The 19,429-nt window shown below is 42.3% G+C and overlaps 1 protein-coding gene across 3 annotated transcripts in view; it reads right to left on the bottom strand.

Annotated features, from left to right (window-relative positions):
• The window catches only part of LOC126284979 (F-box/LRR-repeat protein 3-like), a 246,079-nt gene that overhangs the window by 165,020 nt on the left and 61,630 nt on the right, over positions 1-19,429 (bottom strand). For 2 of the 3 annotated variants that reach the window (XM_049984264.1, XM_049984263.1), the window contains exon 2: positions 4,598-4,670. The exons of the other annotated variant lie outside the window; for it this stretch is intronic. The gene's annotated coding sequence lies outside the window, so the exon portion shown is untranslated. The remainder of the gene's footprint in view (positions 1-4,597; positions 4,671-19,429) is intronic. 3 annotated transcript variants of the gene reach the window in all.

Genomic DNA, 19,429 nt, shown 5'->3' with positions numbered 1-19,429 from the left:
TGAGATTTGCTGAAGACATTTTTATTCTGTCAGAGACAGCAAAGGAACTGGAAGAACAACTAACGGAATGGACAGTGTTTGGAAGGAGGATATGAGCTGAATATCAACAAAACCAATGCAACGGTAATAGAATGTAGAAGAATTAAATCCGGTGATACTGAGGGAATTAGATTAGGAAACAACACAGATAAATTAAGATGACAAGTTTTATTATTTGGGCAGAGAATAACTATTGACGGCCGAAGTAGGGAGGGTATAAGATGTAGACTGGAAATGCCAAGAAAGGTTATTCCCGCGCGAGTCTTTGTATTGTTGCACACCGTGAAACATGGCAGCTCCATCGTGTCCATCTGCACCAAGGAGGAAATGAGGACAGCGATTCGCCTTCTGTTTGCGGATGGTGTTACAGTTGCGAAAATTATTCGTCAAATGCAAGCGCGGTATGGTGACAGCCGTTTGTCGCGAAGCAAGATGTACGAACGGATGGCGCGCTTCAAACAGGGAAGAACACGAAGTGTCGAGGAAAGATCGGGTAGGCCATCGACGTCCACAACTGAGTACTTTTTTTTTTACGGCAAATCGTTATTGTAGACGAAACATGGGGTGCATCATCACGAACCACAAAGTGAGGCTGCGAACACGATTTGGAAATACCCATCACCAGAAATGAAGAAATTTGAACGTGAACCATCTGCTGGTAAGATTAAGCTAGCATTGTTGGACATGGAAGGTGTGGTAGGCGTTCATTTCATCCAAAGAGGCGAAAATGTGAACAGTGAGAATTCTACATCTACATCTACATTTATACTCCGCAAGCCACCAAACGGTGTGTGGCGGAGGGCACTTTACGTGCCACTGTCATTACCTCCTTTTTCTGTTCCAGTCGCGTATGGTTCGCGGGAAGAACGACTGAAAGCCTCCGTGCGCGCTCAAATCTCTCTAATTTTTTTAATTATTACGATGTGTTACCAACTAAATTGAAATCTGCAATCAGATCGAAACGTCGCTGAAAATTGTGAAAAGGTGTCGTCCTGAAGCACGGCCACATTCTGCCAAACGGAAGGAGTTGGGATTCGAATTTCTGAAATATCCGCCACAAGGTCCAGGCTTGGCTTCAAGCCGTATCCACATGTTTGGACCACTGTAGGAAGTGCTCCGAGGAAGATGATTTGCAGCCGATGCAGGAGTCAATAATGAGGTGCAAAATTGATTACCAGTTCAACCAAGAACCGTTTCTTCCGACGGAGTAAAAAAAATTGTGAAACGTTGCACAAAGTGTGTTGACGTTCTGGGAGGTTAGGTAGAAATATAATGCATGTTTCACTTTACCATCATTAGAATAAACATTCCTTTTCTCCAAAGTTCCTTTACTTTTCGACCTCCTCTCGCAGATTGAAGTGTTAGGAAGCCTTCTGTGAAAGTATTTGTATGGAGCCGAGGTATGTATGAAAGTGAAACATGTACGGTAAACAGTTTAGACATGAAGCGAAACGAATCTTTAGAAATGTGGTGCTACAAAAAGATCCTGAAGATTAGGTGGATAGATCACGTAGCTAACGAGGAGATACTGAGTAGAATTGGGAAGAAAACAAATTTGTGTCACAACCGGGCTACAGGAAGGGATCGGTTGTAAGATACAGTCTGATGCATCATGGGATCACCAATTTAGGACGAGGGAAGCGTGAGGGATAAAAATTGTAGTGGGAGACCACTAGGTGAATACAGCAAGCAGATTCCGAAGAATTTGAGTTGCAGCAGTTATTCAGAGATTGAAAGGCTTGCACAGTATAGAGTATCATGGAGATCTGCATCAATCGAGTCTTCAGGCTGAAGACAACAACAACAACAACAACAATAACGTTAAACTTTCAGCAATGTGGCATTTAGGCCAGGCAGCCATCCACCGGAACTGATCATGTATACATACCCTATAGACTAACTCCTTCTACGCCGTTTAGACAAAGAAATCGTGGAATATGTAACTAACTAGCTAGCGCACTGGAACGTAGGCACCACGGTTGATTATTCGACACTACACGACCCGTACAAGACAGTGGACAATGCCTTCCAGAATTTAGGAGTGATCGGAGACAGTTTGAAGTGGGGAGGGAAAGAGGGAAGATTAGTTTACAACATCCCTTCGACGACGAGGTCATTAGACAGATCAGAATTCCGTCTGGGACGGATACCAAAGGAAATGGGAGGTGTCCTTTTCAAAAGCAACTACTTCGCCATTTTCCTTACGCAGTACAGGGAAGCTATGGAACACCTGACACTTGATGACGGACGGGGAATCACGGTCATCCCGCCATACCGTGTGGAATTTGACCTGCAGCTCCCCACAGCCGGAGGAAAGACGTCTGCATCACCACTGTCAAGTGTGGTATCGATAGCTACGATGCAGTGTAGGTTCAAGTTCTTAGGTTGGCACTACGCCACCGACACCGACGACAGCGCCCTCTAGCCGGCGTTGTGAGCGGCGGTCCAGATCCTGCCCATTTTGATTCCCAATAGACGACCGAGCAACATTGTTTCTATTTCAGAGTGGGCGAGTCAGTACAGATTTTGCCTTTGTAACTTCTAGCCGATGTTAGATTTGATTGATGTACAGCTTCGAACCTACGTGCTCGTCTCAGCCAAAGTTAAGTTACAATCTATGTATTCACATTCTTCCTATAGTAAAGGTGTTTTAAATTTACACGCAGTACTGAAGTACAGTAGTTCACCTTTTCCTGCTCCTACTCGCGTCCTTCACTTACTTTGCAGAAGCAGTTCACAGGAGCACGCCCCCGCGCCACCTACCAGGCGGGATACAAAATCGAGTGCAAGGTGGAGGGTACTTACCATCTAACTACATAATAGGGTTTCTTTCTGTTCCATTCTCGTATGAAGCGCGAAGAATGGCCGCATAAAATATTGGGCTAATCTCATCTTCCCAGTCTCTATAGAAAAGAGAAGTGGGGTGGGTGTAGTAGTATGTTCCTTGAATCGTCACTTAGTGCTGGTTCTTGACTCGCACGGGTCAGCTGGCAGCCACGTCCCCCCGCCACGGTAGCCACACCTGTGAGCACTGGTGCAGCTCCGCCGTTCGACACTCCCTCTGTTTCCTACCTGGTGCCGGTGCCACGGGCTTCGGCAGTGTTCTGGCTTAAGTCGTGCGAGTCTCTTACAGCACAGTCTTTTGCGCAGGAACAGATGTATCAGCTCGAAATTTATGTAACATATTAAGGTCTCCGGTTCCTGGGCAATGTAAAAAAGTGAAGGATGTAAGGCAAAAAATGGTTCAAATGGCTCTGAGGACTATGGGACTCAACTTCTGTGGTCATTAGTCCCCTAGAACTTAGAACTAGTTAAACTTAACTAACCTAAGGACATCACACACAGCCATGCCCGGATGTAAGTCAATGGAACCAAAATGCACGGTTATTTACATCATATAATTTGATACTTAAAAAGTCACTCATCAAATCCGACAGGATATTTCCCGTCGACCTAAAAGCATGATATTTGGCAAGAATCGATGTTCCACATAACGACTAAAGCAAAAAATTTGAAGATTTTAACTTTGTAATTCCATAGCACGTAAAAAAATTGTTTTTCTCGTTTGTTATCTAACTGTATTTCTGTCTGTCCGTCCGCCTATTAAGATCCGTTCTTTGTCAGAAACGTGTAGACGTTTCGAGTTGAAATTTACGTCACATATTAAGGTCTACAGTCACTTTTCGGGGTAATAAATTTAAGCGTCTAAGTTAATGCAGCCAAACGATACGGCCATTTATGTCACATATTGCGATACCCGCAAATTCACTAGTCAAAACCTATAGGATACTCCCCGTCGGTCTAGAATCGTGAAATTTGGCAAAATGGAAACTTTAATGATACAACCGAACAGAAAAATTGGAGATCGTTAATTTGCAATTATATCATAAGAGAAAATATTTTTTCTCATTTGTTACCCTCGGAAGCCTTAGAATCCGTGTGAACCGATATCACGGCAGTATCAGTGGCGATAGCAGGCAAAAACCCTTGGGAGCCTCGATACTCCGAAGGGATGAACTGCCTACACAAAGAGTTCAGTTTGCACGGAACCGTCAATGCGCGAGTCCTGCCCGCACCTGGCCCTCTTTTAAATTCTGTTTCATGGTAAAATTTATTTAATTTAGCCTAACAACATAAAATATTTGGAGACAGTTCCCACTCTCTGGCCGTCGAATACAGACTAGTCTACGAATGCGATTAGAGCCCCTTCACAAGAAAGTTGTCCCTTACACGAACGAAGGCTTTTAAAGCACCTAACCACAGTCCTGGTCAGTAGAAAGGTTTTGCTTCTCAACAGCATTTACAATTACCCGATTCCCCGGAGACTATTAGGTTTCTGGACTGCAGTGCATCAATATAATTTCCATATCCTGGAGTATTCTAACGACTGCAGTTGATCGGAATCTCTTCCTCCTTTATAAACTTCGGACTCTTTTTCGAAAAAAGTAGATTTTTCTATAATCCCCTATTAGTCTGTAGAAGCCACTCGAGATAGGTGGGTCACTGTATCCGACGCTTCCTGGTTGGTAGACAGAGAAACTTCTCACGGCTATCTTACCTTGCCGAATACGTTGACAGGACAGCAGGAGGCAAGAGGACGCAGCCTACAGCTCGGTGACCGCTCCTGATTCCTGTGTAAGAGAAGAGGTCGATTAATGAAGTATTCACAACGTGAATCACCATCAGTAATCCTTACAAGTTTCGTTATGACACTACAATACACTGAAGCACCAACGAAACTGGTAAAGACATGCGTATTCAAATACAGAGATAAGTAAACAGGCAGAATACGGCGCTGCGGTCGGCAACGCCTTTATAAGACAGGTGTCTGGCGCACTTATTATATCGGTTACTGTTCCTACAATCGCAGGATATCAAGATTTAAGTGAGTTCGACCGTGCTGTTACAGTCGGAGCACAAGAGATGGCACACAGCATCGCCGTGGTAGCGATGAAGTGGGGATTTTCCCGTACGACCTTTCCACGAGTGTACTGTGGATATCAGGAATACGGTAAAACATCACACGTCCTAGATAGCTACGTCCGGAAAATGATCCTGCGAGAACGAAACCAACGACTACTGAAGAGAATCATTCAACGATGACTGCACGACACAAAGCTTTACGTCTCGCCTTGGTCCGTCAACACTGTTCATGACTGGAAACATGTTGCCTGGTCGGATGAGTCTCGTTTCAAATGGTATCGAGCAGATGGACGTGTATGGGGATATAGACAATTTCATGAATCCATGGACCCTGCATGTCAGCATGAGACTGTTCAAGCTTGTGGAGGCACTAGTGTGTGCTGTGGGAGTGGTATGGGACCCCTGATACGTCTAGAGACGACTGACAGGTTGCACGTACCTAAGCACCCTGTTTGATCACCTGCAACCATTCATGTCCATTGTGCATTCTGGCGGATTGCGCAATTCTAGCAGGACAATGCGACACCCCACACGTCCCAAATTGCTACAGAGTGTCTGCAGGAACACTCTTCTGAGTTTAAACACTTCCGCTGGCCACCAAACTCCCCAGACATGAACAGTCGTGCTCAAAAGTATCCGAAGGACCTGAATTGCATTTCGCCTGATTCGAATGCAACCCACATAAAACAGCTGTCTAGCAGGTCCTTTAATCGCTCCTCGGTACAGTCGTTGACTATTGAGAACATTGCTCTGTATCGCAATAACTCAAGATGTAAAGTAATACTACGACACTACAAATATCAGGGAACACCTTACAATAAATGACATACCTGAAATGTTACCACTCTCATTATTACGTCAGATAGGTAATTCACGTACTAAGTTCGTCGTATTCATGATTTCCTATTCAAAGTAACATACCGTATTTATTATTTAACATAAAATGACAAATCTTAAGTTATTCACGAGCAGCTAGTTGATAATATGCATGAATTTCAAATGATACGACGAACCGTCACGTTCTGCGTAGGGATTCAAACTTAGGTCATGAAGATTAAGAAAAGATTTCATGACTGACGGAAACTAACAGTCATTCCTGATTAGGCATACAGAGTGTGATATACCTAGATTTTAGGCAGTATCTGTTAGCAAATACCAACTTTAAATTACATAACGCAAACATTTTTAACGGACGCGAATTCCTACACAGCACCTATTGTCTCTGTTAAAGAACTACGAGATATGTTAAATATTGTTTTCTTAACAAGTCACTTACTTGAAATACCGTGAGGTAAAACTTTGTGTTGGATAGGGATTCGAACCCAGAACCTAATAAGGTAGATATCGAAGTACAATCAACTGTGACATATCGAATTTTCTCGGCACTAGCTAGATGTTTTAACCGAAATGACATTAATTTTTTCCTTCTCAGGACTCCAACCCGGCACCTATCGCTGTTATATTCTAGAGGAAACGAACGTTAAATATGGGTTTGTTGCACCAACAGCGACATGTGAGCGTGTTTGAACTAGAAACAATACGACGAAGAGTTCAGTGCTGACTACACACAAAGAGATGTCAGCTACTGAATTTTTCTCCACCAGCAGGTCGGAATAACATCTTGAACTTAAAGTGATCTCGCAAATAGTTCTGTGTCTAACTGGGATTCGAAAACGTCAAATATCGTTAGCGTTGACAACGAATGAAAATACATTAAAAATCGAAATTGCTAGAGCTTGATAATACGTAATGAAATCTTTAGTGCCGGGCCAGGATTCGACCCCATTCACGCGCAATATGTGGAGATGTAGAGGAATCTGGAGTTTTGAACGAACAACAAACTGTAGCCGAGTTGTATTGTCAAGAGGGGATCAAATTCCTCGTTAAGGGCGGTCTGAGTTGCATTCCCAGTTCAGAACCACTTTTATCGACATACAGAAGCTCAGGTAAAAGATGGAATAAGTGTCCTGTGACCCTACATAGCGTTTGTTTCGTCACTAGAAATAAATAACTAGTTACTGGTGATAGAGTTTCTTCATGTCGCTACTCCAGACTTTGTGGCTCAAGCTAACGTCTACTTGGTAGACAAGGAATACCATTTTTAATGTGAATTTCAGACCACAATGCCATTATATCTTCTTCACTTGGTGTAGCCAGAAGAGAATGGAATCTGTCTCTCCCTATCTAAAATCATTGACCGTAGTTGGGATGGAACCCAGACCATAGACATATGAACCTATCATCAGCCCAACAGACCAACCAATCCTATTCTCTGGGGCTCATTTGTTTATCGTAACCCCGTTGTACCTCACTGGCTGAGAATTCTGACACACAGGCTCCCTGTATCAATTTGCAGGATGTTCAGTAAATTCATTTACTTGGTTGGCCGCCTCGGCTACCCAGTGCATGCATTCATCTTTATTTTGTAATCACCAAAATAAAATCACGTAACTGCCGCCAACACAGAATTGCCAACAGTGTAGGATGCAGAAATTAAAATAGGAAGTGTTCCTTTCCACTTGAGCTACTCTATTGCGCTATCGGTTTGTTGAAAACGTCGTGCAGTGCAAAAGAAAAGGTATAACTGTCTCTCACAAGTATTGACCTGGCGATATTCATTATCCCCCAGCGCTGTGAAATGCAGAATTTATGGGCGAATTGTTGTTGACTTCTGGAGCTGTTATAGCTACGTGTCAGCTAGTCGCGTAATGGTAAGTATCGCGTGCGGTAGATAAGATGTCGCGTGTTCGAGTACATTCACTGCTATACTTTTTAAAACGCAATTCTGCTGTATGCTAAAATTATCAATCCAATGGTACTTGTAACATAATTTCCTTCACTTCTCAACCCCAAATAGCCGTAAGTGGAAAAAGGGCTAACTTCTGGGACATTTTGTTTATTTCACGTTTAATAGACAGCCATACAGTTGATGCATCTCAAAACTTTTGTATTATCAATGGGTAGAGCGCATCGTGCCCAAATAAGTCGGAAAACTATTTTCTACATTAGCTGTCGTCTGGTAGTGGCATTTTATTCTTCTTCAAACCTTGTTTGACAGCTTTAACTCAGAACAAGTTTTCTACATGCATGTAATCAATAACTGCATGTGCATTTTCAGACTGTTATAGATGACATCAGAGAATTCGCATATATCGTTGATGAGTAATTTCTCCTCTCACCTTACGAAAATTGTGAACTGTATTATAAAAAATGAAATAAAACTACCCACGATAACCTTATGACGAAAGTCTGTTTTAATGGAACTGAGTATCTGTACACAAGCGTAGCCTTTATCGTCACGAATTGGTCAAATACTGCTCACTTAGATTTTGATTGGGTCTGTGTTTAATTGGTATGCTACGTCATACTCAAGAGGTATGCAAATGTGGCATTTCATAAATAAAATTATGCATTCCTAGAAACCCAAAATTTGCTCGTCAGCAGCGAAAGAGGCGTTACTGTTGTGCAGCATTGTAAGTTTTTCACCATTGCACTATGAGCCGAAAGTGTTTTCTTATGATTTCCTTATCGATGTTAGATCTGACTGCTTGTAGCTCTTTCACAGAAGGCATAAAAACGCTACACTCAGTTACACTGGATCTGCGAACCATATCAGGCGCCTTTCCACAGGTCAGCACGTTACCACAGAGCTGGCGAAGAAGTATGTGCCTTAGCTTCCTCTTACGAGACCATGCATGTAATCAATAACTGCATGTGCATTTTCAGACTGTTATAGATGACATCAGATAATTCGCATATATCGTTGATGAGTAATTTCTCTCTCACCTTACGAAAATTGTGAACTGTATTATAAAAAATGCCACTACGGCTAGAACTGAAGGACGAGATTAGTTGCGATTTCCACGTGCAGTGACCTTCTTGGGCTGAAAAACGTAAATTTACAATCTTCTGTTACACCTCAAGCGATAACAACTCAGATTATTCAATGGAAATGACAGGTAAAATCAAGTGAACTTTGAGGCTTAATTCCGTGCACACCAGGAAGGAACTCGTCGACCACAGAGTTGCCAAACATACATTGCTTGTTGCCAAATCTCAGTTACAATACCAGCAGGAAGAAGACGAACCGATGTGATCCTACAGCTGGCTGAGAAGTGACCATAGCTGGTGTCTCCAAGTCGCGGCTGCTACGGCCTGGAATACGTAATGCGCCTGACTCGCACTTCTGTAACTAGGTTCAGGGACAGGAGCGTAGTTACAAATAACACTCAGAACTGACTGCAAACAAACATCACAAATCAGTAACTCTCATAGTTGTTTTTTTATTTCTTTCGTAAGTGTACTCAAAAGGCAAAGAGGTCTTACTGCCTTCCGATTTACGTCGCTGTCTGTTCTTCCATATGATTTGGTCGACGTGACCTGTTTCAAGTTTCGTATGACAGACAACGTTTTAGAAAATCAAATGTTTTCCTTTGCAATAAAGAGAAAGTTTTTTTATTCTAAGCTATCCAAGTACAAACTTTCCGCAATATTAGTTCAAATTTAATATTCGCTTCTATAATGTAGGACGGTATTTCACAGTTGCAAAACTCGCATCCGGCTCATTACACGTGGTCGCTGACCATACATTCTAGCTCAGACCGACATCAGTTTGAGTAACGTAATGAAGCGAAGACTGTTTGCCAGTGATCTTTCTCACCGGGAAATACGCAATTCACTCATTGGGCTCCATAAGTACACTGTAACAGTAATTTCTGTGTGTATGCAATGCATATGGATTAGAGTTTAGTGGTGCTCTCTCTTCCACTTCGGAATACCATATGGCTGACCTAAACGGGCCCTTTGTCATTACAGGCCCTGGGCAGTACAAAATCATACTGACAACAGTAATGTGCTTATACTGACTTCCTGACTGGTCGTTTTACCTGATTTTGTAATCATTTAAATAAAACAACATGACCTTTCACTGGGAGACATTTCGTCCGGTAAACGATTCACAAACCACGATCTACTGTCGTTAAGGCAATTTCTTTAAACATTGTCGTAGCTGAAGGAATTTAGTTTCGTCCTAAATCATCTCGTCCACAGCTCGCGGTTGTGCGGTAGCGTTCTCGCTTCCCACGCCCGGGTTCCCGGTTTCGATTCCCAGCGGGGTGAGGGATTTTCTCTGCCTCGGGTGATGACTGGGTGTTGAGTGATGTCCTTAGGTTAGTTAGGTTTAAGTAGTTCTAAGTTCTAGGGGACTGATGACCATAGATGTTAAGTCCCATAGTGCTCAGAGCCTAAATCATCTCAAGGAGCAACGTTCACAGACATCTCAAGTAGGAAAAAGCTCATTATCCAGGTACGAAGATTGTAAAACAAACTTCCCAGAGTTTGTGTCAGGTTGATCTTTTCGTGTGATAGCACTGCGTAAGTATTTTGTCTATGAGGTATCACAAGTAGTGTTCTTGTATCTGTGGGATTCATTGGTTGATAAAGTGTTTGACACCAATGGGTACAGTACTGCTAAATATTCAAAATGATTATCAACCTAATTCTGAGTTCATCCGCAAACTGAGGCGAATTTATGATATCGAAGCTGGACTGTGTATCCTTGTCTTCCTTGATGGGAATTGGAAGGCATTTACACACACGTATACAATACTATGAATACTTCGAATGCTATAGTTAATGTTCCTCTCATAAACTACCTTTGCTTTTTAATTCTTCTGGGTCTTCAGCGTGCAATATGTGCTGTAGATACAGTCTTAGAGCAATAAATTGACCTCCGAGTCGTTCACGTAAGGTGGGCAATACAGTTGTGGTCCTCTCAGAATCCTAAGTCCGGCAATATGCTCGATCTGGCAACATTGTAGAGTGCGGCACATCCCAGAGGAAGTCTTGACTTCAATCTCAATACTTTATTCTTGGCTACGACCGTAGTCATGAGGTAAAACGCGAGACCAGCTAATACGACGTCAGGTAACTAAAAGGACACGTCGACAAAACTTTTATCGCCCCTTTCCTCTCGGTGCTGAAGCTATGAATGTAATTCAAGCGAATCTACAATACATTTCGCTTTCTCTCACATTGGTAATAACAGTTTGGTTCAACACTATTTTAGCGAGAGATTTCTTGGCCCGCCATCTGCCTCTGAACACCGCATCCGTCTGAGTTCTCTGGGACCCGTTTGCTGCCTACCGGCAGGGGCTGAGACACTGCACTGCCTCGCCTTCTGCTGACAAGGTCTGCTCCACTCCGCACTCTCGACCATGTAAAATGCTTTAATGTTGTTGAGGGGATCCCATAAAATCTGTCTACGATTTGTGTTTCACACTCGATAGCAATGGGGGCACAAAACTGTTTTTATTTGATGAGTATTTTATTACACTAGTAAGCAATACATTAATGTGGCACAGAATTAATTCCATTGTTCATGATCCAGTGTGCTATAATTAAAGCATCACATTCTGTTCTTTTTCCTTTCAAGGGAGGTTCCTCAAATAATTTATTATTGTCATGGATTCATATGAGTTAGTCAAGGCACAGAGAGTAAGTGCAGTGTAATGTGTTTGGTTTATTTCTTTGATTCCCTATGGTAAATGCATGCGAAACATTGTGTCAATACCTTTCAGAACCTGCTCTATAGCAACTCAGGAAAATTTCTTGTTTTGAGGTCCATATATTAATTAATGGGTAAGTGAATGCTGTTGAAATGCTGTTGAAATGCTGTTGAAATGCGTCAAAATTGCCCATATTTGAAGCTACCCAGAGAAAAAGTAAGTTGTTAGAGCCGCTGTTAGCAAATGTCTGCAGGGAGTTCCTAATTGCTACTGTGAAAATTTATCATAGAAGCTCTATAGTAATCAAGAGGTTCATTTCCTTCATACTAATCACCCTGGCATGCGAGTCTTAAGTGAAGAACGATATTGAAATTAGTATCACTGATGATCGATTGGAATTTCTTCAGAGACTCTGGTACTGCGAAGCAGCTTGGCAGTCACAAAGCCAAGATCTATAACCATTAACACAACTTACTGAGTCGAACTACCAAGAGGATTTGATGTGTAAAGGTTTTCTTCCGATTCGATACATATTTTTTTCTGGAAATTCGCAGCTCCAAAAAATATATCAGAAAAAAAGCTCACACACGGTGGCCCCTACCACGGGTAGAACTGACGACTGATTGAGCCGTTCTGACCCGAAACACGGGCGGTACCCGCGGGCTACGGACACACTTCTGCCTGTTCCTCGTTCTCCTCATGGTATTGGTCTCTCAGCCTCATAACGCATCCTGAAAGATAATAAAAGTTGTCACTTATGTGAAGAATAGCATTTCTTTAGGCAAAAAATTGAATTTTCTGTCTCAGTGTCTTAGTTTACATGAGAATATATAGCACGAGTCATTCAAATGGAAAGGGAATATCAAGTAAATCTAGCGAGTCAATTCAGTACCATACGCGGAAGTGATTGCACTGCCACAGTGTTGCCAAATGTTTGTGACGATGTTAACAATTCTCAGCTGTGCTAGGAACAGCTCTGTAGGATTATAGGAGGAGAATCCGTGCTGGTGTCATAGGAGGATACGGAGAGTAGGCGCAGGGTTTGGTTACTATGGAGCGTTTTCTCCTACCAGTTGTGTCAAACATTCAGGTGTATAACCCTCCATCACGATTATAGTTTCCTACAAAATATATACGAATAAAACACTTACCTTGTTACTTTGTGACAAAAGATTATTTCACTACGATAAAAAGTCTTTGGAAATCACTTATTCCCAAAAGTCACAAAAGTAAGATAACAAACACTTTGCACCTCGAAATCGATTGCACCTATCTAACATTCTGCGTGGTGTCTGTTTGTTCTGTATCGTGTCTCCCTACCACTTTCGCGTAATGACGCTCTGAGCGTGTTTTTTAGGGAATTGACTAGTTTGAACCTGGGACCTGTTGCTGGTAAGAAACGCCAGACCACACATGACATGTAGAATTCAGAAGAGTTCATTGAGACTAGCGCTGATATAACCAAATTCTTAATGATTTCAGCGTTAGCTCCTTTGCACTCCCTGTAAAAAAATCTTGATACTAACGAAATTTAGTGGAAGGGGTTCAAGGCTTTCCTATTTTTAGTTAGCTGGTAAAATAACGTCGAAAAAGCAGTTAAGTTTACCAATGGAAATTTTATTCTACTCACAAAACATTGTTCATAAATTGCACTATTGATAAAAGGAAATGTTTTAATACTGGATGGTAAAAACCAACTGCGTTCAACAAAAATGTGAACGAATATTCCCTGAATGGGTTTCCAAGTTCTACAATCGATCGAAGGATGACCTATGCCATATCACATCTATAATCTAGGTTTAAATTTTCACAAAAGAGAAAACGATCAAAATGGTCTACAGTGACCCTCAATTATCTTTAATTACTTATCTAACTTGTCGTAAATTACAGTGGCTGATATGGCTTCTCAATAACTACATAACACAAAAATCATCGCGTTTCAGATTTTTGCTTCAAGTGGCAAATGTGAACACCATGAGCTTTAATTGACGATCGACACTAGTAATACGCAAAAAGGGGGTGTAACAGACGAGACTTCTGCAGTTCTACGTGAAGCTTTATGCGCTGTTATGCGGCATCGCGTATGTTCATTACCTTGTCGATGTTCGTCAGGGGGCTGCGGGCAGCATAGCTTCGCTCACCTCGCTGTCTCGGAAGTAACCACCTCCTAACTTCTCCTTACTACAATTTACCGAAGTTGGTTTAAAAAAACTATCTGGCTGTGTTTTCATCTGACCAATCAGGGTCTCAATGTTCACCTTAAGCTCCGCCTGCAAAAATTCTGTCTATCCAATGAGAAACGTTATACTTTTCGTGGTGGGGCAATGTTTTTAAAGTTTGCAACGTAACAGAGACGCGAAAAAGTCTCACGCTAAAATTTGCGGGTGGTGTGGTCCTTTTAGTGTTATCGTAAGTTCTACACTGTTTTTCTGGAGGGCTCTAGCTTTTAACATGGGCTGGGGGGGGGGGGGGGGGGGTAGACATAGCGGTTAGCTGGCGATGTGGGTGTCAGTCCCTTATAGTAGGTCATTCAGCTTAACACAGTCTGGTCTCGGCTTCTGTTCTCGTTTCTCCCCTCGGAACTGCGTCTGTCTCACGTTGGGAAGCTATGACATGCATTTAGGCATTCTTGTGTTAGTCTGTGGTATTCCATTTGCTCACTCGTTGCTCGTATTACTTTGGTTAATTTAATGTCACAATTTATTAGGAGCTATGTGACATACTACTCGGTTTCCTTATCATGTGTTTTCATGGAAGGTGTTGGATTTGCCCGACACCTTACACCTATGTGCAGTCTTGCGACGTTTAAATAAATCGTCTTACGGCACTAAATCGTGGTTTGTGGATCATTTACCGGCCGTACTCTGCCGCGTTTCACTGGCTGGAAAGCGAAAAGGTACGAAATGTCTCCCACTGTAAGGTCAGGTTGACAGTATAATCACATTACTGTTGTCAGTATGATGTTGCATTGCCCAGGGCCTAGGGCCTGTAATGATAAAAGACCCGTTTAGGTCAGGCATATTGTATACAGAAGTGGAAGAGAAAGCACCACTAAATTCTACAATCCGTATGCATTGCATACACACAGAAATTACTGTTACAGTGTACTTATGGAGCCCAATGAGTGAATTGCGTATTTTCCGGTCAGAAAGAGCACTGGCAAACAGTCTTCGCTACATTACGTTACTTAAACTGGTGTCAATCTGAGCTAGAATGTATGGTCAGCGACTAAGTGTAGGGTCAATGAGTCGGCTGCGAGTTTTGTAACTGTGAAATACTTTCCTACATTATAGAAGCGAATATTAAATTTGAACTAATATTGCGAAAATTTTGTACTTGGATAGCTTAGAATGAAAATCTTTCTGTTCATTGCAAAGGAAAAAAAATTATTTTCTAAAACATCGTCTGTCATACGAAACTTGAAACAGGTCACGTCGACCAAATCATATGGAGGAACTGACAGCGACGTATATCTGAAGGCAGTAAGATCTCTTGTTTTTTGGTTTGGCAGTACTCGATAGCTATTTCTAGGCGTAAGTAAACGAAGAGAGGCAGCGCGTTTTTGTTATCAAGTAACGTCTTCATCAAGTACTTTAGTTTTAATGTACTCTACGAGTAATGGCTGACATTTGATATTAACACGAAAAGAATTCCGTAGCCAGGGAAACAACCTGTTCTTGGGCGACTACTTCTATAATGGCCAAAAGGCATTAAATGATGTTCAATCATATGTGTTCCAGCAGCGGTATGAAGAAAATGATAGTAATAATGACGGTAATAATCGAATTATCCGGTAACTTCACACTTCGCAGTGGATTTTCTCGAACTAAGAAATTTGCTGAATTAGCTACAGTTTTTCCAGTGTTTATTATTAAGTCATTGTCATCAAAGTAACATGTTACCCTGTCAGTGGCTTCTCTTATGTTTTTTTTACAAGAGTTTCTTCTGAGTTTCCTGTAATTAGAACAGTTGTATCAACAGCAAATTGAAATATTTTACTGCTGTCATTGCTATGTTTAGGTCATATACATAGAGTAAGAACAGAACAGGACCCATTACTGATCCTTGTGGCACTCCATATTTAACAGTCAGTAGCTTAGAATGCACTAAGGGATGAGCAGTGTACAGCGCACAGAGACTTTGGAGGGCGCCGAGTGAGTCTGAGCAGAGAACACAATTGGGAAAGCTGTGTCGCCGAATGTACTCGGTGGCCTGATACAAGGCGAAAAGCTCAGCTGGAAGTGTGCTGGAAGCCGATATCAAAAGACACGGGTGGCAATGACGAAGGCACACCTGATCCAACAGTCACTCGGAGCGTCATCAGTGTATACAAAGGCACTATCGCCAAGTTCCATGCGAAGGTCTCGTAAAACTGAAGGTGATAGAGACTGGAGTAGGGTCCTCAGGAAGCGAATGTAGGCCAAGGTTAACATGGGCTGCTTCACGAAGCCAAGGTGGTGAACGGTTCACACCCACTGAGAAAGCTGCAGGTAATGTGAAGTTAAACCACTGTAGCGAATGCCGAAAGCGGACTCCAGGAGGTGACAGGGGAAAGGGACAAGGGACATGAACCTCCCCCCACCCCCTTTCTTCCATCCGTCTTCTGACTGGTTTGTTGCGGTCTGCCACGAATTCTTCTCCTGTTGTAACCTCTTCATCTCAGAGTGACACTTGTAAACAATATTCTCAATTATTTGCTGGATGTATTCTAATCTCTGCCGTCCTCTAGTTTTTGCTCTCTACACTTCCCTCTAGTATTATGGAAGTCAGTCCCTCATGTCTTAACCGATGTCCTACCATCCTGTCCCTTCTCCTTATCAGTGTTTTCCACAAGTTCCTTTCCTCTCCGATTCTGCGCATAACCTCCTCATTCCTTACCTTATCAATCCACCTAATTTTCAACATTCGTCTGTAGCACCACGTCTCAAATGCTTCGATTGTCTTCTGCTCCGGTTTTCACACAGACCAAGTTCCACTACTACACAATGCTGTACTCCAGATGTACATTCTCAGAAATTTCTTCCTCAAACTAAGGCTATTTGATATTAGTGGCCTTCTCTTGGCCTGGAATGCCCTTTTTGACAGTGCTAGTCCGCTTTTGATGTCCTCCTTGGTTTTTCCGCCATTGGTTATTTTACTGCCGAGGTAGCAGAATTCCTTAACTTCCTCATTTCATGACAATCACTCTTGATGTTAAGTTTCTCGCTGTTCTCATTTCTACTACCTCCCATTACCTTCGGTTTTCTTCGATTCACTCTCAATCCATACTGTGCACTCATTAGACTGTTCATTCCGTTCAGCAGATCATGTCATTCTTCTTCACTTTCACTCAGGATAGCAATGTCATCATCGAATTTTATCATTGATATCCTTACACCTTGAATATTAAGTCCACTCCTGAACCTTTCTTTTATTTCCATCATTGCTTCCTCTATGTACAGAGTGAACAATAAGGGAAAAAGGCTACATCATTATCTTACACCCTTTTTAATACGAGCACTTCGTTCTTGGTCATCCATTCTTATTATTCCCTCTTGGCTGTTGTACCAGACCCGTCTCTCCTTATAGCTTACCCCTATTTTTCACAGAATTTCGAACATATTGCACCGTTTTACACTATCTAACGCTTTTCCCAGGTCGACATATCCTATGAACGTGTCTTGATTTTTCTTTAGTCTTGCTTCCATTATTAACCGCAACGTCAGAATTGCCTCTCTCGTGCCTTTACCTTTTCTAAACCCAAACTGATCATCATCTAGCGCATCCTTAATTTTCTTTTCCATTCTTCTGTATATGATTCTTGTAAGCAACTTGGATGCATGAGCTGTTAAGCTGATAGTATGATAATTCTCGCAGCTGTCAGCTCTTCCCATCTTCGGAATTGTGTGGATGATGCTTTTCCGAAAGTCGGATGGTATGTCGCCAAACTCATACACTCTACACACTAATGTGAACAGTCGTTTTGTTGTCACTCCCCCCCCATGATTTTAGAAATTCTGAGGGAATTTTATCCATCCCTTCTGCTTTATTTGATCGTAAGTCCTCTAAAGCTCTTTTAAATTCTGATTCTAATACTGGATCCTCTATCCCTTCTAACTCGACACCTGTTTCTTGTTCTATCACATCATGCAAATCTTCTCCCTCATAGAGGCTTTCAATGCATTCTTTCCACCTATCCGCTTTCACCTCTACATTTAACCGTGGAATTCCCGTTGCACTCTTAATGTTATCACCCTTGCTTTTAATGTCACCGAAGGTTGTTTTGACACTCTTGTATGCTGGGTCTGTCCTTCCGACAATCACTACTTTTTCGATGTCTTCACATTTTTCCTGTAGGCGTTTCGTCTTAGCTTCACTGCACTTCCTATTTATTTCATTCCTCAGTGACTTGTATTTCTATATTTCTGAGTTTCCTGGAACATTTTAGAACTTGCTCCTTTCATTGATCAATTGAAGTATTTCTTATGTTATCCGTGGTTTCTTTGCCGTTACCTTCTTTGAGCCTAATGTTTTCCTTCCCCACTTCTGTAATGACCATTTTTAGAGACGTCCATTCCTCTTCAACTGTACTGTCTACTGGGCTATACCTTATTGCTGTATCTACAGTCTTAGTGAACTTCAACCCTATCTCATCATTTCTTAGTTCTTCCATGTCCCACTTCTTTGCGAATTGATTCTTCCTGACAAATGTTTTATACTTCAGCATACTCTTCATCACTACCATACTGTGATCTGAGTATGTATCTGTCCCTGGGACGCCTTACAATCGAGTAGCCGATTTCAGAATGTCTGTCTCGCCATGATGTAATCTCACTGAAATCTTCCCGTATCACCTGGCCTTTTCCAAGTATACCTCCTCCTCTTTTGATTCTTGAACAACGTATTCGCTATTACTAATTGAAACTTTTCACAGAACTCCATTAGTCTTTTTCATCTCTCATTCCTTGTTCCTAGCCCTTGTTCTCCTGTAAACTTTTCTTCTACTTCTTCCCTTACGATTGCATTCCAGTCTCCCATGACTATTAATTTTCATCCCCCTTTACATATATTACCCCCTTCAATATTCTAATACACTTTATTTCTTCATCTGCAGTGCCCCATCTCTCTCACTGGCTCCGTTTGGAAGGTGATGTAAAGTATGATTCATGCCTGGTTGGTACGGTGGCTCGAGTCTCGCAATTTACTGACGGGTGCACAGTTAAGATTTTGAGCGCGGCGTTCTGCAGTTGACACTCTCGTTACTTTGTCCACCAATATAATGAATAGTTTTCTGTGGAGAAACCCAGAGAGTGGCCGTGTTTTTTGATCTGAAGAAGGCTTACGACACCTGCTGGAGAACTAGTATCCTCTGTGCTCTTTACACATGGGGCTTCCGTGACCGCCTGCCCTGTTTTCTTCAGGAAGGCAGAGTTTCCAAGCTGTGTGAGTTCTGCCTTGTCAGACACCTTTATCCAGGAAACCGGCGTGCCTCGGTGTTCTGTTATGAACGTCGTCCTCTTTTCCGTCGCCATTAATCTTATAATGGCCTGTCTCCCGCTGCACATTTCCAGTTCCTTTTTGTTGACGATTTTGCCATCTATTGCAGTTCTCCACGCACCTGTCACACTGAGCAGCGTCTTCGGCAATGTCTTGATCGTATTTACTCTTGGAGCATTGCCAATGGCTTTCGATTTTCCACTGATAAAACCGTCTGTGTGAATTTCTGGGGACGCAATTGGTTTCTACCACCATCTTTACATCTTGGGCCTGTTGCCCTACCATTCATTGAAAATACGAAATTTCTGGGGCTCATGCTGGATAGAAAACTCTCATCATCCTCCCATGTCTCTCACCTGGCAGCCCGTTGTACGCAGTTCGTCAATGTCCTACGTATCCTAAATGGTACTTCCTGGGGTGCCGATCGAACCACCCTCCTCCGCTTGTACCGGTCCCTTGTCCGTTCTAAACTCTACTATGGGTGT

The sequence above is a fragment of the Schistocerca gregaria genome, chromosome 8 (assembly GCF_023897955.1).
Source record: "Schistocerca gregaria isolate iqSchGreg1 chromosome 8, iqSchGreg1.2, whole genome shotgun sequence".
NCBI classification, from domain to species: domain Eukaryota; kingdom Metazoa; phylum Arthropoda; class Insecta; order Orthoptera; family Acrididae; genus Schistocerca; species Schistocerca gregaria.
Note: the sequence above shows the minus strand (reverse complement) of the source record. Positions and strands in the feature narration are given on the sequence as shown.